Consider the following 21,487-nt stretch of genomic DNA (forward strand, 5'->3'; position numbering starts at 1 on the left):
GTACTATCAATAAAAAGTAATAACAACAGTAAAAATATAATTATTTCCGGAGTCTACATCCCACTAGGTAATAACATTACTATTATGGAAAGCCTACTAAATTGGATCTCTAACTCCCTACCACATGAAACCATACTATTAAGTGACTTTAATATTGACTGACTAAACTGCTCTAACCAACACCTAAATGCCCACATAAACCTCCATGGATTCACCCAAATAATATCTACCCCAACTAGAACCGACAAAACATCCAAATGCAAATCCATCCTAGACTGGATTGTGTAATCTAACCCAACTCTAGCACAACATTCTGGATGTCTGCCCGAAAGTATAAGTGACCACCAACCAACCTACCTAATTAGGACCAGACTGCATTACTTCAACCAACCCATCCTCAGAGTCATCCATAATAAAAACAACTTTATAATTACTGACTTCATTAATGCACTAAAAAGCAGCAATTGGAATTCCCTAAAACTACTACAAAGCCGTACAATACTTTAACTCTACAATCCTAAACATCCTAAACCATCATGCTCCCACCCGTACCATAAGAGTAAAAACAAATTACGCCCCATGGATAACTAAAAATACTAAAACTACCATGAAAGAAAGGGACAAAGCTTGGATCCAGTTTCATAAAAACAAGATTGCTAACCTGGGACAAATCTATCTTGAATTCCGCAACAAGGCCAAAAGACAAGTTAAACTTGATAAAATTAATTACTATAAAACCATGCAAGAAAAACATGCTCATAACCCAAAAAACGTCTGGGCCACAATAAACAGTATAATGCTCCCAGGAAAGGCCTCCACTCCAGCCCCAGTGCCCCACAACAGTAAATCCCCCTCCACCCCCAAACACAAGCAAAAATAACAACACCTCTAACGTTTCCCTACACGCAGTACCCACCAAAATAATTTCTAGACTCCTAAAAAACTCAAACCTACCACACTAGCAGCTGATAACATACCTGCAGTTTTCCTTCAAATAGCAGCAGAGGCAATAGCGTACCTAGTATCCATACTTATAAATAGATTATTAGCAGAATGTAAGGTATCAACCTTGTGGAAAACATCACACATTATTCCTCTACACAAAGGATTTAACTCCCTAGAACTCACAAACTATCATCCTATTGCAATCATATCACTTTTATCCAAAATATTAGAAAGAGTTGCTCATTCCCAACTACTCCAGTACCTCCTTCAAAATAATCTACTCTCCAAAACACAGCATGGCTTTAGACCCTCCCATAGCACCACCACAGCACTATTATCTTTCTCCAATATAGTCAACAACTATAGAAACAAGGGACTATTTGTATTTTCCATAAGCTTTGACATGGTAAACCACAGCCTTCTTCTTGAAACTCTTTCTAACCTAAACTTATGCTCCTCCTCCATATCTTGGTTTACAAGCTACTTATCAGACCATCAACAAGCTGTACTTTGGCAAGACTAGCTGTCCCCCCTATTCCCAGTATCCATAGGGGTCCCACAAGGGTCTATCCTAGACTCAATGCTCTTCTCACTATTTACCAACCAAAACTCTTTTTCCTCACTCACTGCCTCTCTAGTACAATATTGAGATGACACAACACTTGTCTGTGCCACCCCTACCTTAAAGGAGCTACAAACCTTGACTCAAAATAACTTACTCTAGCTGAAGCCTGGTTCACCAACATAAAACTGATTCTTAATCCCAAAAAAAACAAAACTAATTCTTTTTAGCCCCAGTCGATCCCCTCCTCTAAACAATGACTTCACCATTAACTCTAAGGATAACATCCAAATCACTCCCACTACTCACACAAAACTATTAGGTGTTGAAATAGACAATAACCTAACCTAAAATTTGATATCCAAATAGCCCAAACCATCAAGAAGGTAAATAAAAAAACTAGGACTCCTCTACAGAAATAAACAGTATATGACCAAGCAAACCAAAGTAACCATTGCTAGGCCTCATATCCTGCCCATCCTTCTCTATGCCCCCCTATCCTAACAAATCTATGCCAAAACTGACCTAAGCAAAATGGAATCTTGTTATAACAAGACTGCCAAGTTTACAGCTGAAGTCTTGCCCTGAAGCAACTCAGCTGGCTTGAGCTGCCTCATCTACTTCTACCCAACCAACTCTCCACAGCACACACGCTCTATTACCTTTCTGAAAACATTCCTGATCTCCAGGGTCTAATTCAGCCACACATTCCCACAAGACCTTTAAGATCCAATAGCCAGAACCTTATACAGAGCATCAAACAGAAAAATGATGCTGGGAAATCTCTGTTTGCTGCACCATTGTTAGGACTTGGAACTCCCTACAAAGCCAAATAACCTCCACCGTATCTACCAGTCAATTTAAACAACTCCTGAAAATCCACTACCTCGACAACTGGCTGTGCTCCTGATACTCCCAGGTTAATTCCTCCCACAATCTGGCACAATAATTCAAATTAGGTTCCATAGCTTAATATTTTGCCCAGAAAAGGTTATATCCCAACATAATTACACTACAAAATATACTAACTCCTACCATCACCTTAGGCAAACTCCACTGTTCCTTCAAATAAAATCTGTATACAGCTGCCTATGATGTGCCTAATAATTAATGGATATTGTTCATTACTTATTGTTACTTGATATCTATAACTTTGCATTTTGCACATTACTGAATGATTTAGAGATGATTACAGATGTTATTTAGATATTGAATATTTCTTGAATGTGCGTTTTTGGGCACTTGAGATCATTACTGTATGATTATGACATGATTATAACCATTTAGGTATAGAATATTTCTTGAATGTTAGGATTCTTGTCTGGAGCCTTTCTCCCCGGGCCTCCACTGAAAATGGATCTGTGTCCAGTTTCACTATCCCGGTCAACAAATGTAAAATAAATAAATAATAAATAACTAAATAGTACTGGGTATTATCGATTTAAGACTGGCACTGACATCCTTCTCTGCTCACTAAACAGTCCAAGTCCTCCTGCAACCTCTAATAGCTCTGTCTGCTTGAATCATTCTATGCCTTCTTGCTATACCCTTTTACCTAATTTCTGATATGGACTCTACAGTCGCCCCATTCTTAAATTAATAACCTACCTCAAATTAACTTTATTTTCCTCACACTCTTCTATTCTCTGAACTTACTCTTTTCTTAGTACATTTCAAATGTACCTACTTTTTCTATTCAACAGCATGCTTCTGTCTCAACTGTAGTAACCACTGTAAATACTTTACCTCCTGTTGTAACTATATTATAATGCTATTGTATTGTATTGTTTTTTTTTGTACACTGGAGCTGTTAGCCTCGGGCCTCCACTGAAAATGTTTTTTTTTTTTTTTTTAGCCTCAGTGGACCTTCCCGGGAACAAATGTCAATAAATAAATAAAATAAATAAATATAAGACTTTCTTAGAGTGAAAGATTGAGCATTTTGGATTTTGTCTGAAGCTGACAACAACTCACCATCACTTTGCCTTGTAAGTAAAGTTATTTAGGACATAGTTTCTATTAAGAGTTAGATAGGAATTTAGCCAGATTAGTCTAGCTGTTTTCTATATTTATATCAGAATATCCTACAATATTGTTTTAAGGTTCCTGTGATTTATGAACTCTTGATTAGCACTGTGCTGTATTGATGAGATTTGTGTTGTGTTTTTATTATTTATTATTAAATATTTTTAAACCTTTCAGCTGTGGCTGTTTTGTGCAGAGATAATTTAAGCTCTTAGAGTGTACTTGCATGAATTTGGTGATACTGTCCAAGCCATTCCAGTAGTCTTACTGTTCGGCACATTTACTATTTGGATAAGAGTAACATTACACAGTGAAATTGGTCACTCTTTGGGAAGAGCCTTATAGTAGCTGATATTAATGGTTGGTGGCAGTCAGCACTACTATATAGTCTGGCCAGAAAGGGGGCATAGCTGGAGAACCTGTACTAGGTTTCCCCAAGAATGTCTGTGTGTTTGTATCTAAATCAAATCTTAAAGTGTGTGTATGTTGGCTACTTGGGCAGGGACACAAACCACTGGTTGGACAGAGAGGGTGCTGGAGGTTTTGGCTTGACCACTAGGCTCAGATCTGTAGCCTATAGCTGTGTCAGTGGGGAGTCTTAATGGGGATCTGGAGAGAAAGGGAGAAACCAGTCCCAGACAGACTGTGATCTCTGTGTGTTCTTAATGGAAATTATACTTTACTGTGTGTGTACTTGTTATTCTCCCAATGTGGACTCCCCTCACTGGTGTTAATGGTGAGGATTGAGGCTCTTTGATTACTGGGCCAGTGCACAGGTGTCACATATTAATTGTGGTGGGATATCCACATCAAATATTAATTTTTGATTGTGGTGAGTTAGCCACATCACATACTAATTGGCTTGTAGTGGTGAGGACATTGAATTACTGTAGCCTGTGCACAGTGATCACTAAAGGTGTTTTTGTACTCTAAATCAGCCATGCAATGAACATTCAGAGTTCAGATCACAATTGTTTTATTTCTTTTGTTAGCTTAGTCAGGGAGAGCAGACAAGCATGTCAGCAGAGGAGTATGTTAAGCTGACAAGGAACCAGCTGGCTGAGATGTGCCAGGCTAAAGGACTGGTGCATGGAAACATGACTAAGGCAGACATGATTGCAGCTTTGGTCACAGCTGCATCAAGAAACAGCAATCAGGAGAATGATCAGACTGGCCGTGGAGATGTACAACACTCAGAGAATGGACAGCTCAACCTTTCTGCAGAGGACTTAAAAATCCATCTGGAGCTAAAGAGACTTGAGTTGGAGGCCAGGCACTTGGAAATTGAAGGTGAGGAACAAGAGAGGCAGAGGCAGCATGAGAAGGAGATGTGGACTCTTCGTCAGAGTCATGGAGGTAATGGAGAAGGGAGAAACCGGACCCCAGAAGCACAAAAGGTCAGTAAATTTTCTCCACAGTTTACAGAGGGGGATAATTTTGATAGTTTCATTCATATGTTTGAGAGGGTATGTAAACAGTATGATGTTGATCAAAGGCTCTGGGTATGGTTCCTGACCCCCTTATTCCATGGTAAAGCTGTAACTGTGCTGCATAAACTATCTGATTGTGAATTTTTTTGACTATACTACTGTTAAGAATTGTTTGGTAGAATTTTTTAAGCTAACACCTAAAGGTTATAGGGAAATGTTTCAGGAGCATAGACGCAAGGCAGATGAAAATGTGTGTGAATATATTGCTGAACTGAGCACTTACTTTCATAGGTGGGTGAGTTGATGTCAGGTCACCACTTTTAAAGGGCTGGCAGATCTTTTTTTGAGGGAACAAGCCCTTAGCACTTTGCCTGAGGACATGAGGGTCTGTTTAGCTGATAGACAATGTGCTACTTTAGATGAGTTGGGGAAGAAGGGAGACCTATACCTAGAAGGCAGGGCATCCCTGCACAGGAAAGGGATACCCAGTGCTGCTCATAGGTCTAAGAGAACCCATGGTGGGTAGCCCAGACTGCCCCAACAGAATCTGCCAGTAACAGGGGAAGCCACTAGTCCAGGCACAAGTCCAGGACCAAGGGTTAAATGTTTTGAGTGCAACCAGTGGGGCCATGTGGCATATAAATGTAGACAGAGGCAAGGTGGGGAACAAAGGGTGAGGGAGTCAGTAAGTGGGAAAGACAAAATGCCAATAGTAGGTTGAGACAACAGGGATACCAAACTACCATCCTGCAGATGTCCTGATAGGGAAGGATTTTGATAATGCAGTACCGTGTGTTAATGCAGTTACACACAGTCAGGCTAGGAGACAAGCATGTGGTTCTGGTAGCCTGGGGGAGACCCAGTCAGACTGCATACTTGCAGCCAGGACTGATAAGGTGGTTACTTCAGGGAGGGAGCAAACCTGTAGCAGTGAGACTGAAAGTGAGCCACAGCTGCTTGTGGGTACTGATGGTCCCTTGGACAGAGTGACTGCAAAGTTAGAGGTGAGTAGTAGTACCCAGGCTGACAGTGAGGCACCACTGTTAGAGGATGCCAGACTTCCTGTGGAAGGGGAGCTGGAAAGGGTTACAAAGATAGAGTTGAGACAGGCTCAGCTCTCAGACCCTACATTACAAGGCCTGAGACAGAGAGCTAGTGAGGCACCTGATTCTCAAGGGAAGGGGGATTCTGTATACTGGGACAAAGGGTTACTGTATAGAGACTGAACCCCTGAGGGAGGGCTAGAAGGTGAGAGGATACAGCAGTTGGTAGAGCCTAGAGCCTAAGGTCTGGTGCTTCTAGCCATAGCCCATGATATTCCCTTTGCAGGTCATATGGGCATAAAACATTCAAAGAGATGTATTATGCAGAACTTCTATTGGTCTGGAATTTCCAGAGATGTATCAGGACCTGTGAGCAGTGCCTAAAGGTAGGCAAGGTTGGTACGAACTTATAGTCTGGTAGAAAGGGGGCATAGCTGGAGAACCTGTGCCAGCCTTCCCAGGAGTGTCTGTGTGTCTGTATCTAAATCAAATCTTAAAGTGTGTGTTTGTCAGCTACTTGGGCAGAGGCACAAAGCACTGGTTGGATAGAGAGGGTGCTGGAGGATTTGGCTTGACCACTAGTCTGAGATCTGTAGCCTCTAGCTGTGCCAGTGGGGAGTCTTATTGGGGATCTGGAGAGAAAGGGAGAAACCAGCGCCAGACTGACTGTGATCTCTGTGTGCTCTTAAGGAAAATGGTACTTTACTGTGTATGTACTTGTTATCCTCCCAATGTGCACGCCCCTCACTGGTGTTAATGGTGAGGATTGAGGCTCCTTGATTACTGGGCCAGTGCATGGGTGTCACAATGATTAGGAGATATCTGAACAGACATAGTGGTATTTCACACATATTTCTTTTTGAACATGAAATATATCTACAAAACGATGGAGTAGCTATGGGAACATCAGCAGACAATAGCTATGCCAATTTTTGGTAGAATCATAGAAATAATATATACATACATATATATATATATATATATATATATATATATATATATATATATATATATATATATATATGCAATATATACATAGAAATAGAAACTTGGAAAATGACCTACAAATATATTGTATAACCTCTATCTTGAATTATACTAATAGTGGAATGGTTTCATTATGTAAATATGTAAAAAATTCTCTAGATTGTATTTCTCTATTGTATTTTACATTGTATTATGCTGTTCTGTCTTATGTCTTTTTATGGAGCTTTTCTCCCTGGGCCTCAGTTGAAAATGGACATATATCCAGTCAGACCTTCCTGGTCAACAAATGTAAAATAAAATAAATACATAAAATAATTTTTTTGGCAATTTGTTCTTTTCTACAGACATTTTGTTGATGATCTCTTCCTCATATGGGGCTAGAACTCATGAGAAATTTGAACAATAGTACATCTTTTCTGAGGTTCACTGTGACTGAATCCGTGCATGAAATTGAGTTTCTTGATGTAAAGGTTTGTAAGAAATTGGAAAGCATTGTTACATAAGAGAAGTATGCACCCACACATCTTCAGAAATATAGTGAAAGGCCAAGGTATGACAATATCAAGATTAAATGCAGAAGATGATAATTTCTATGAAGAAATAGATGCTCTAAAAGATATATTTAAATTGAGAGGCTATAAGTATGCCAGTAACACACTTGTAGGTGTCTCTGGACTTAGATCCATGGCAGCTAGACCATATTTCAATAAGAAAGGGCCTGATGAGGGAACGGGCAGGAGATGTAGTAAAGAAAAGAGAGGAAATGTTGGTATATCCACTTATTATACTAGTGATAGCAATCTAGTGACTCAGATATATAAGAAATACTGCCAATTTTAACCAGTGATTCCAGTATTAGAGAATTAGTGGGTGAATGACCAACTTTCTTGTTGTTGTATCTTTCAGCTTTTCCCGGTTAGGGGTCGCCACAGCGGCACTCCGGTCCACTAATGATTGGCAGTAGATTTTTACGTACCGAGTTGCCAGCTCCGATGCACAACCTTCAATGAAGGTACGCCCATTCACACATGTCTCCACGCAGAAGACACTCTAAGTGAGAATCGAACAGGACAATGTCTTACTGTGAGGCGACAATGCTGAAAAGATTATTATGCTACCCCAGGAACATGATTGCAAGTTGGGAGCTATTATTAACTCCCTAAGTGATGTTGACATCCTACAGAAAGGCCTCACTGAAACCAACGACTGGTGTCAGAACCATGGCCTTAAGCTCAATTGTCAAAAAATGTGTCGTCATCCCCTTTGGGAAAACCCAGTTCCCATGAATTACCACATCGATGGTAGTCCACTGAACACAGAAGGCGTTATAAGAGATCTGGGAACACAGGTTGACAGCAACCTCTCTTTTGACCACCACATTGCCACTGTGGTCAGAAAGTCCTTCTATGTGGCACATCTCATTACTAAGGGTTTTGCATCCAGGAAGAAAGACGTCATTGTCTCCCTCTACTCTTCCCCCATTAGGCCAATCATTGAGTATAATGCCCCATTTGGCATGTACCTCACTAAACACCTGCAACAACTGGAGAGACTGCAAAAGTACATCACAAAGAGGATCCTAGGCATTAAACATTTGGCCTATATGGACAGGCTAAAAAAACTCCAACTATTCTTGGTCTCATATCGCCTACTTAGAGGCAATCTGTGCTTGACTTACAAAGCCATGTCTGACGCAGCTCTGTTAGAAATGCTACATCTGAAGAAATCCCAATCACTCCACACCACATGCTCCAGAGACCTCAACCTTATTAGCACAACCAACAGAACATGCTGGAGGGACAGGTTCATAACCCAGAGACTGCCCATCCTATGGAATAGACTTCCCATACATGTCAAGCAGAGCACCTCACTGGCCCTCTTTAAGAGAAATGTTGATGAGTGGATGGGAAATAGAAAATTCATCCCAGGGGTCATTCCAGTGGCTTTACTCGACAGAAGCAATAGGAATTAAGGTCAAGTGGCACAATGCCAGGGTAATCCTATGGGCTAGGCTTGTAAAGGCTCCAGGGCTAATAGCCTAGTACACACCTTTGAACCTATGAACCTATAAAAGGGTAGGGACAGATACTCAAGTTACCTTCCCATATGAAAAATCCAATTTTTGTATATACATCGATTCCATGGGGATATCTAAGCATCCAGATAATAGCAAAGTTTTTAGATTCTAAGTTAGAGCTGATTGCAACTCAGACAATATAGTTTATTTGGCAGTGTGTAATGTATGCTCGATGTTCTATGTTGGGAAAACCAACCGTAGGTTGAGAGATAGAATTAGAGAACATCTGTATGACATTATAACAGGGTGTACCATGAATGTGTTATCAAAACACACTTCAATGTTTGATGAGACACATACGTTTAGATTTATGACCATGGAATGAATTTATACAGATGAACATGGAGGTGATATAAGGAATCAGACTTGAAGTTACAGAAACAGGTGGATAATCAGACTCAGAGCAGACACTGGCAAAGGGTTAAATAAGAAACTACCATTAAAACCCTTATTTTAAAAGAAGAAGGCTGTACAGGTAGGATGTTTATTATAGGTACTTTATTTATTGTGAAATGGCATGTCCCTTTAAATATCTTAGAATGTATTAGTGCTACTATGGCAATGAATAGTGTTGATCATGTGATTTTTAGAATGACTAAAGGAGATTTTATTAGTAGTGTTATGTCTGATGAAGCAGTATACAGATACTGCGAAAGTGCTAGCATTTTATTAAAGAACTGGTGTTTTATATTTGAGGTCTCCATTGCTTTGGTTCACTTTATGCACTTTTGGGATCTAATAAAATCCACCAAAGCCAAGTCTGAGGCTAAAACAGCTGCCCAAGCCAAACACAGTCACCTAGCATTTTTTTGTTATGTTCGTGATCTGAAAAGCACAATGCAGCAATGCACTGAGCTGTTTGAGAAAGATGTTACCTACAGTGAAGCTGACGATGTAGCAAACCTACTGGATGATAAACTTAGCTCTAATTTTATCCCTTTCTCCTCTCTTGTCTTTCCCCAAGAAAACCTGAAACTGGCTCACCTCCAGCTATCACACAAGTCATAAAAGTGCTATGAAGAGCTGAAAATACTGCATTGATTGGTCCTGATAATATCTCTGGAAGCATCTTAAATAGTATGAAGCACTATTTACCACACCCCTAACAACATGAGGCATGATTTAGCCACACCCCTAACAACATGAGGCATGACTTAGCCACACCCCTAACAACACTGTTCAATCTCAGCCTCCATACAGGTTTTGTACCAAATGAATGGAGAAAAGCTACAGTCATTCCCCTGCATAAGGGAGGATCTTCCACAGACCCAGGCAATTATAGCCCCATAGGTCTGACCAGGCTCGTATGCAAAACCATGCAAAAACTTATCATGTAATTAATCAATGAGGACACAGGCAACCTTTAAACACTGGAACCATCTCAGTTTGGATTCATAAAGGGCATGTCATGCTTACTCAACCTTGTGGAATTTTTTTTAAAAGATCACTCAAGCAATGGATGAAGGCAAAATGGTGCACACCACATACCTTGACCTGGGCAAAGCTTTTGACATAATTCCCCACTCAGACATAGTGGAAAATCTAATTAAACTGGGACTAAATCCTTATGTCACCCGCTGGATTGCCATCCTTTAGAAAATGTTGAGGGGCACAACTATCAAGATCTTTATTCATGTCCTCTACTGTTTTTGGGCCATAGCCTCTCTTCGGACAAACCTTGAGATTCATGAGGAGTTCAAGATCTGGTCATACAGTCACTGCAGTCTCAGAGAATTAATGCTTTCTTGTAAGCCCTTGCTACAAAATGTGTACCTTTACCTCCTGTACCACTTTACTTCTGCCACATCGCCATACCCCTAGCTTTTACAAAATATATTTCTCTTCAGTACTACTACACAAGACAGGTAAAGCCACACCCACACACACACACACACACACACACACACACACACACACACACACACACACACACACACACACACACACACAAACACACACACCATTGAATAAATCCCTTACTTTAGCTCTTACTGTAGCCGTATCCCAGAAACACTTGCACAGACTATCAAACCAACACAAACAGAAACATACACTATACTAAATCTATACTCTACCCTAGACTTTACTCTAACCCTAGACAGCAAACACTAATACACAAACACACACACACACATGTGTGCACACACACACACACACACACACACACACACATACACACACATACACACTCTCTCCCACCACTAGTGTTGAACATTTTAGTGCATCCAAAACCTTTGGAGTAAAAACAGAAATGCGCCTATCTACCGCTATGCATACTTAATGAAGTTGACACATAGTGTTGTAAATGATGCACATACTCACAAAATAAAGATAGCACCATTTGACAAAACTTAGCTTTGATATCTCAGTTGATTTGAACACACCTTGTTCAACTAAACATAAGGGATCTGCTTAAAATATATTCTATCAAATGCACATTTTGTCAACAAAGTATACTGCTCTCTCTCTAAATCAAAAGCTGAGCTGGTCGATATCCACAGATGTCGAACATTGACTAACTGACTGCCGCTGTAATATGCCACCTTTGTTTATGTACAGTTGTGTGTTTTTCAGGGCCAGCATTAGAATAAAGACTATGGAGGAAACCAGATTTAAGTGTGTGTGTGTCTGTGTGTGTGTGTGTGTGTGTGTGTGTGTGTGTGTGTGTGTGTGTGTGTGTGTGTGTGTGTGTGTGTGTGTGTGTGTGTGTGTGTGTGTGTGTGTGTGTGTGTGTGTGTGTGTGTGTGTGTATATATATGTGTGTGTGTGTGTGTATATATATATGTGTGTGTGTGTGTGTGTGTGTGTGTGTATATATATATATATATGTGTGTGTGTGTGGGGGGGGATTTGTGTGTTGTGTCTCAGTGTCTTATGTAGCAGTAATCTTACAGGTGAAGCTCATCAGTCTTATCAGTCAGTAATTACCTAGGTCAGTTGATGCAGGGGAACGACTGTTGCTGTTTTCCATTTGTCTAGCACAGAGCCTGTCTGCAGGTTGATACTGAATAATCTATATAGAAGGGTTGACAGGTCTTGTTTCAGGCTAGCCAGTAGGTGTCCAGGTATGTTATCTGACCCCCACAGAAGTGGTGCTCTTGGCCATGGATAGTTTCTTGTTCTAGACAGATTTGTAGAGGGGGGTTGTAGATGTGAGTATGTGATCTGGAAATGCACTTTCCCATTTTACACATGGGGTCAGGGTGTCGCAGTGACAATCATCTTGAGCTAAAGTTTACACCACTGGTTGGCTAGCCCTGCTGTGGTTGCTATGTCATTAGCTCTGTGCAATGCTGGGAGTTTTTGAGGTTTTTAACATAGTTAAAGAAGGCTTTTTGGTTGTCTTTAGTCTGGCTAGCCATTTTATCTCATATCTGGCTATGGTTGATTTGATCATGGACTGGAGTTCCCTGCTAATTTCAGCAAGAAATTTTTTGACATGCTTGGAGTTGCATTTAATTCTATATGCAATGAGTTATTTTTTCTCCTCTTGTACAGCCCATTTATATTTGGGTTCCATAGTATGCATTTATTTTACAATTTGCCATTATGTTTACTTCAGAGAGGGCAGATGCCTTAATGCAGCTGTTTACATGAACACAGAATTTGCCAGTAAAGGGTTAAGTATATGCAATAGAGTCAACAGTCTAGAGTGTATAATGAGTTTAGCCAGGTCATGACTCAGGTCAGGCAGATTCGCCTTAGTGTTATCTCTGAATACCAAGTCACTGGAAAGTGTATATTTCTTCAGTCTTATAGTGAATGTGAATAAATGATGGTCAGATTTGACTAGGGAGGAAGTTACAATTGGTACTAAATAGAGCAGTCTAATTTTGGTAATCACTAAGTCCAGAATTGTGTCGCCCCAAGTTGAGGTGTGGACTAACTCTTCCAGAGACTGTGTGTCAATGATGTCTGGAAATCTCTATACATACATACTGGGGATGTATAAGTGTCTGGGTCTATATTATTTCCTCGAAGAGGCATTCCATCGAATCGCCTCTTCATTGACCCTAAAACCATGAACTTTCAAAATATCGAACCGCCACATAAATGATTTCTTTCTCTTGGAAAGAAATCGCTTGCCCTACAAACACCAACAAATAACCACAAACACTACAAAGTGGGGGGGCTTCACCCCCACCCCCCAACTAAATATACCAACTCCAAGATCGCACTACAGCGGGGAAAACAGCAAAGTGACGAGGATGGCCAAGCAATTTCTTTCCCAAGGAAAGAAATTGCTTATGTGGATGTTCGATGTTTTCAAATTTTGCAGTTTCAGGGTCGATAAAGAGGCATTTGATAGAATGCCTCTTCGAGGAAATAATAGGACCCCTAAGTCTCCCAACTTGTAGAGCAATAGTTGAATTCCCCCTAGGAGAATAGTGTTTGGCTTGATGCATAGGTACTCCATACTTGTCAGGTAAGGTGTATGGCAAAGGGGACATAAAAGGGGTCTTATGGCTGGCTGTGATTTGATATAGGGTTCTAGTAATGGTATGTTCGATGTGGAGGACATAGCGGTCATTATTCTGTCTAACAGGTCTGGAGGTGGCACTTTGAGTAATGAATGTAGAGAAGCCCCCATCCTTTACTGCCCTCAGCTACTGTAGTGACCTGAATACATGGTAAATATTGAAGCCTTGTGCTGATGGGTGCTCTCGATGGAACATGGTGTTCCTGTAGGACATTCAGCAACTTGCATACAAATCTGAAAACATTTAATCTAAGGTTTTGGTCAGGCAAGCTGTTAGTAGCAGTCACACTTCTCCAGGTATGTCCGTCAGTCCTCATGTGATCCTTGAATGTTTTCTCTACAGTTGTACATTTAGTGGGTGGCATCCGATAATGTGCTACAGACATGTTTTCTAAGAAGGAACAGGACTCCAAATCGGTTTTACATGCATGTGTGCAAGCAGACCATGTTTTCCCACCTGTGACTTGCAGTCTCACTCAGGTGAACAAACTAAAACTCTCATTCTGACAAGCAGCCTGGCACTGACTCATTTAACCATTTTTTCCTCCCATTCCCACAACTTATCAGCTTGCGAGTTGGGAAACATGATGTTTCCCACCAGGTACTTGCTGTACCCTGGATCTACCTCTCAGCAGCATGCTGTTTGTAATGGGCTGCACTGTGGGAATGAAAAGTTTACATTCTTTGGACTTTATTATAATGCTGTACAGTAGTTTGCTGCCATTACTTAATTTTTGCTGATACCTTTTCTGGCACAAATCCACTTAATTTATGAGACTCTGAAATGCATAATCTCGTTTTCCTTATTTGCCATTTACTACTAAAGGACACTGACCATGCAGTGCCTTGCCTGGATTCCTAGTGACTGCAAATTCCTGTTAAAACTGGCAGTCAATACATTTAGACATTTTCACGTCAGTCAGCACACAAACTTCACAGTTCTTGTAATATATGCCATTACCTACATTTACTAACATTTTATGTTTACTCACTAAACAAATAAATAAGAATAACGTCAGCATTGCCACAGAATGTTATGCCACATGGTAAGGAAGGCCAGAGTAGGACATATTTTAACTCATTTACTAGATGATTGGCTTCATCATTCTTATTTGTGTGTTACAATTGAATCAGTTGAAGTTCAACTTTCCACTTCTAAAGGAATGCCACACAAGGTGGGAATGGAGGTGAAACTGGCTTAATTCACCTTGGTGATGCAGTGAAGAGGTGAGAATATCCCCATTCACCTTAGTGAGACAGTGGACACAGAGATCCATTCTTCACGTCTGACAGTTTCATGTTGTATCGATACTTCACAATTGAAGGATTATAATTTCAGTGTGCAAGTGGTGTGGCTGCCATTATTGTGGGGTTTGACTTTGTAGGTGGTGAAGCATGTTTTGAACTTCCTACAGGATTTTTGGCTCAGCTGAGAACCCTCAGTCAGAGTGAGAAGTTGAAGTTCAGTACAATCCCTTTGCATTAGTATTTACTTTAAGAATGAGCTGTATGAGTTTTGTGAAACTGCAGAAATGGTTGCTGTATGCTAGGGATAATGACCATGTTCTGCTATGTGTGTGCTGGACAGGTTTTTGAGAATGACATTAAACAGGCATGTTTGCGGAAGGCAATGGCTGCCAAAGAATGAGTGAAATAGATATATTCCTGTTACTGATGGATATTACAGGTAAGTGTGACGTTTTTTATTTTTGACAGATTGCCAGACTGAATTGTATCGCTGACTTCAGCTGTTGTACTGGGTTTACACATTGAGAAAGAAATGGGGATGATTATATATTTACTATACTTTTTGCAATGTTTTATGAATAAGGACTATAATATTTTATAGTATTGATTTCATGTTTCAGCTTACAAGTTTCTACAGTGTGTAGGTGTGTGTGTGTGTGTGTGTGTGTGTGTGTGTGTGTGTGTGTGTGTGTGTGTGGGGGGCAGTTATTGAGATGGATATGATTTGCCAGCTTTTCGGTTTATTTTGATTTCATTTTTATTTTACCATAAATATGTTACAGTGCATCACTTTGTTTTCTAACAATTGAGAATTATCTGAGTATTTTCTTATTCATATATATGTGTGTGTGTGTACACGTGTGTGCATAGAAAAAGATGTTCGTGCAAACATTTATACCTGTTTGTGTGTGTGTCTGTCTAAAGTTAGAGGTCAGCCCAGTTTTGTTTGAGGGTAAAACACAGGAATTTGAATAACCACCAGTAGCCTCCTGATACAGTTCTAAACACATCAGTTGTACGTAGTACTAGGCAAATGATCACAGGGTCTGTAACATGCCTAGCCATGTACAGCTTTAAAGAGACAAACTTAAAAGTATTTGCCAACCTGTGGACACTTAAATACCTAGTGGCATAATCTAAACTAATATTATACGATTCTTGGCCATTAACATTCTAAAACTTTCATGCTGATTGGTCAGCCCAACCAGCGGGCCCATTGCAAAATCGAGCATATACCAATAGAAAAAAGTCCAGTTGCCTGGACTTTCTTCTATTAATATATGGTACAGAGATTTCCAGTTTTCTTAATTAAAAAAAAAAAAATGAAATAAACTTCAAAATCTGAACAGGTATGAGAGAGATGGGCCAGAGAAAATACAAGGATAATCAGATAAGTCCCATGATATGGGAAAAAGTGGAAGAACACCAAGGCGTATTATACATAGGATCATAGGATCAAAGGAAGTTACTAGGCTAATGGCCCTAGGGCCCTTATAAGCCTATCCAAGTTCTTACCCTTATTTCCACTATCAGCACCTATTGCCCCTGTCCAAGAGGCACACAGGTGGGTCTCCCGGGATGAATTTACATTCACTCATCCAACCGTCCAGATTGTGTTTGAAAAGGAACAATGAGGTATTCTATTTCACATGAAGTGGGAATATGTTCCAAAGGTGTGGTAACCTCTGGGAGACAAATCTGTCCCTCCAGCAGGTTTTATTAATGTCACATACTAGGTTAAGGTCTTTAGAGCGAGTAACCATTGTACCATTTGACTTACAGATAGATATACAGCATTTCCAATAAAGCAGGGTCAGAGATCGCCTCTGAGTAATCTGTATGAAACAAAATAAAGTGACAGTGATTTCAGATGATCCCCATAGGACAGATGGTGAAAACCTTGAATTTTCCTTGTGAGGAACGTTTGTGGTTTGTCCAATTGCTGCAGGTGCTTGGAGAGATACATACCAAAAGGGGCATTGTACTCAATTATTGGCCTGATGAGGGAAGTGTACAGGGAGGTTATAACTTCTTTTTTTCTAGAGGCAATGCCCTTACTTATGAGATGAGTAATACAGAATGCCCTTCTTACCACTGTGGAGACATGGGGGTCAAAGGTAAGGTTGCTGTCAACCTGTGTGTCTAGGTCTCTCACCACTGAGTGCATACGTAAGGTATTGCTATTGATGTGGTTGTTAGCAGGAACATCACTTTTACCAAAAAGAATGATAATACATTTTCTTGCATTGAGTTTAGTGCCATGACTTTGGCACCAATCATTTGTTTGTGTAAGATCCTGTTGTAGGATGTTGACATTATTGGGACATTCTATGACCACTCCCAGTTTGCAGTCATCAGCAATCTTTGTCAGCCGCAGACCTTTAGTTTTTGCTTGTACTTTGGAGAAATAGATTCTAAACAGTAGAGGTCCCAGGACTGATCGCTGTGGAACACCACTGGGTACAGGCCTGCTGTTTGAGGTGGCTTCCACTATTTTGATTATATGAGTTCTATCAGTGAGCTAGTTAGTGACCCGTCTAATGATATAAGGGTTGATGCCTAGTTGGGTGAGTTTTCTTAATAATGCGTGAGTGGAGGATAGTATCAAACACCTTGGTTGAGTCCAGGTAGGCTTTATGTACAGATTTCTGTTCGTCTGGGGCCTTGGTGACCATCTTGAAGAAGTCCACCAGGTTTAATAGGCATGGTCTCCTTTTGACAAATCTAAACTGAGTAGGGTCAAGTGTTTGGAGGTTATCTATATCTTGGTTTATAAGGTCCATGGCGGTTTGTTCTATTGGCTTGCAGATAAGGCTAGTCAGGCTAATAGGTTTATAGTTCCCAGGGTCAGTGGAAGCACTCATTTTGTGCAAGGGAATAACAGTGGCTGTTTTTCCACTCTGCTGGTGCTTAGACTATGATTAAAAAGAGTACTCAATGGTGTTGCTAATTCATGTGGGAGCCCATGTAGGATGCAGCGTGGGATGTTATCAGGTCCTATAGATGTTGTGTTTTTGGCCTTAGAGAGGGCATTTATGACCTGCTCTTTAGAGATACAAGGTAGAGGACAGGTGGTAGGGATGTCATGGGGTTCATGTGATGGATACAGGAGAGTGAAGTTTTCACAGAACCTGTCGGTCAACAGGTTAGCTATGTCCACAGGCTCGGTATATGTATTATCATTAACTAGCCACCTTTCTTTGTTGGTAGAAACTCTGTACGCATATGTGGCCACAGGGCACCTTCCTGACTTTAAGGGTCATCTGTATGTAGTATGTGTGGTAGGACATAACCTTGTTTGGCTGAACATACTTCTATACATTAAAAGAGCTGGACCACAGTCATATACATTTCTGTTAAGAAATGTGTGCTAGGAATCATTACCGTGTGCTGAGCCTGTATTTGGTTCAGGTTTTTAATATTCTCATTTATTGTGAACTGTGCCTTTAATTGGACATGTGTTTCTGCGGGTTTACTTCAAAACATCTAAAACCCACAACATCTAATTTCATAACATTGAGACCAAAACATCTAAAATCCATAACATCGAATTTCATAACATCTAACACTACAAATCACAAGAAAATAACATCCCCTCCACATATAACAACACCAAACTACCAAACACACTTTTTGCTACATTTCTGCAGGGGGGCAAACCCCCCTCCACCCCCACACCTCCCGTAAATTAAATATATCAACTCCAAGATTGCACTACAGTGGGAAAAAGTTAATTTCCTAACCCCACTATAGCAAGCCCCCCTGCAGAAACATAGTAAAAAGTGTGTTTGGTGTCATTATATGTGGAGGGGATGTTATTTGCATGTGATTTGTAGTGTTAGATGTTATGAAATTCGGTGTTATGGGTTTTCGATGTTTTGTGTTTCAATGTTATGAAATTAGATGTTAGGGGACCCAGTTTCTGCTCATATTTTAATTTGGGATGCATCTTCTACCTGCAGACTTTGATACTCACAGACTGACACTGATAGAAGTCTAAACCTCAAAATGCACTCACTCAAAGCACTCCTTAAAATGGAGAACATCGACATCTGTGCAGTGACGGAGATCTGGTTCAAGGCTCCAGAGAACACCCCTGCATTACCAAGCTATAACTCATACCACACCTTTCAGCCACCTAACCTAGAGCCAAAACACTAAAGGAGGAGGCGTGTCCTTATTCATTAAGGATATCCACACCTCCAGGCTAGTTGCTCAACATAATGCATCCAAAATTATCCAAGTGCAACTAACACTGGGCAAGACTGCAATCCAGGCTGTAGCTTGTTACAGATCCCCCGCCATTCCCCAGGATGCCCACTCCACATTTCTTGATATACTGGGTAATATTCAGGTACAACCCAATACTCTAATAATGGGTGATTTCAACTACCCCACCATCAAATGGGAAACTACTCATGTACTAACTCATTTGCTCAACGCTTTCTGGAATTCATAAATTCCAATGCCCTGGATCAGCTTGTCCATACCCCCACCAGGGGCAGCAATATCCTGGACCTGGTCATTACCAATATGGGCAACCAATGTTCCACGCCAGAGGTCAACTCCTCTCTGGTTAGATCTGACCACAAGCTAATCACTCTAGACATCAATATCCCGCCTGCCCCCCATTAAGGAAACCACTGTAAAAAACTTCTCCAAAGCCAACTTCATGCTTCTTAAGACAGAAGTGGCAAGCTTCACGACACCCATACAGACAAAAAATAGATGCACAACTGCTGAATCCTATACAAATGCACTGTATAAGCACATACACAAGTGCATGGAATGTGCCATCCCCAAAAGAACCATATGTCCTCCTAAAAAAGGAAGCCAATCTGGTGGCCCCCTGCCATAAACAAACTCTACAACAGATGGAAGAAGCTGTTTCAAAAAAAGAGTAAAATCTCCTGATTGCAGGAACTCCCTGGTCAGCCTCAGTAAGAAGCTGAGATCCCTCATAAAATCCTCCAAAGCTAGTTATGAAAATAAAATCGTCACGGATTCTAAAGACAACCACAAAGCATTCTACAACTATGTGAAGAATCTCAATGGCGACACTCAGATCTGCTCTGAGCTACAGCACAATGGGACTAGCTATACAGAACCAACTGCTCTTGCCAACATCCTGGCTTCACCCTCCCCATCACCCCCCAAAGGGCCCATCACTATACCGGAAGAATGCAAAGCCCCTGTAATCATGGATGCACAAGTAAAGACCGCACTCTCCAAAGCCAAGAATACAGCATCCATGCCACCTGACAACATCCTAGGCTGCATTCTGCATGAACTACAGAATGAACTGGCACCCCACCTAAATACCATGTTCAATCATAGCTTCACTTCAGGCTTTGTGCCTACAGAATGGTGCACAGTGATGGTTATCCCACTCCACAAATGGGGCACCACCATGGACCCAGTGAACTACCGCCCCATTAGCCTGATGAGCCTGGTCTGCAAGGCCATGGAACATATCATCTTGGAGCTTATAAACAAGGACATAGGTAACCTCCAAACTCTGGACCCCAATCAGTTTGGATTTGCAAAAGGTAGGTCATGTCTCCTAAACCTGATTGACTTCTTTTAAGCAGTCACCAGAGTCGTGGACGAGGGTAAGTTGGTGCACACAGCCTATGTTGACTTCACCAAGGCTTTCAACACCATCCTCCACTCTGGAATTATAGATAAACTCACTAAACTCGGCATAAATCCCTAAGTCACAAGATGGGTGGCCAACTGGCTCACTGGCAGAACCCACACAGTGAAAGTAGCCGACTCCAAATCCAACTTCAGACCAGTGACAAGTGGAGTATCACAAGGCTCAGTCCTGGGTCCTCTCCTGTTTGGCAACTACTTCTCAGATGTCCAGGCTAATACAGCAGGTATTTGGCTAATGAAGTTCGCAGATGACTGCAAACTAGGTGCCATAATAGAATCGCCTAATGATGTGGACATTCTACAAAGGGGCCTCACTGACACTGATGCTTGGTGTCAAAGTCATGGCCTCAAGCTCAAAGCCAAGAAGTGCATTGTCATCCCCTTTCAGAAAAACACTGTATCCATGAACTACCACATAGGCGGTAGCCTACTAAACACCGAAAGTGTGATAAGAGATCTGGGGACACAGGTGGACAGTAGCCTTTCCTTTGATAATCACATCGCCACAGTAGTCAGGAAATCCTTCTACGTGGAACACCTCATCACAAAGGGGTTTACCTCCAGAAAAAAGAGTTCATTGTTCCTCTCTTCTCATCCCTCATCAGACCCATTATAGAGTACAACACCCCATTTGGCATGTACCTAGCAAGACATCTACAACAACTAGAAAGGCCACAGAAATACCCCACCAAGAGGATTACCAGCCTCAAACAGATGCCATATGCAGACCGTCTCAAAAAACTCCAGCTCTACTCTATCGCTTATCACTGCCTCTGAGGCAACCTCTGCCTAACATACAAAGCCATGTCAAACCCAGGTCTGTTGGACATAAATAAACCCCAATCCCTCCAAGCCACATGCTCCAGGGACCTAAACCTTACCACCACAATAAACAGAACATGCTGGAGGAATAGATTCCTGTCCCAGAGACTTCCCATGCTCTGGAACAGACTACCCATTCATGTCAAGCAAAGCTCCTCATTAGCCCTCTTTAAGAAAAATCTCAACAATCGGATGGGAAATAGGAAATTC

Source organism: Protopterus annectens, chromosome 16.part0, assembly GCF_019279795.1.
Source record: "Protopterus annectens isolate FY-2018-M chromosome 16.part0, PAN1.0, whole genome shotgun sequence".
NCBI lineage: Eukaryota > Metazoa > Chordata > Ceratodontiformes > Protopteridae > Protopterus > Protopterus annectens.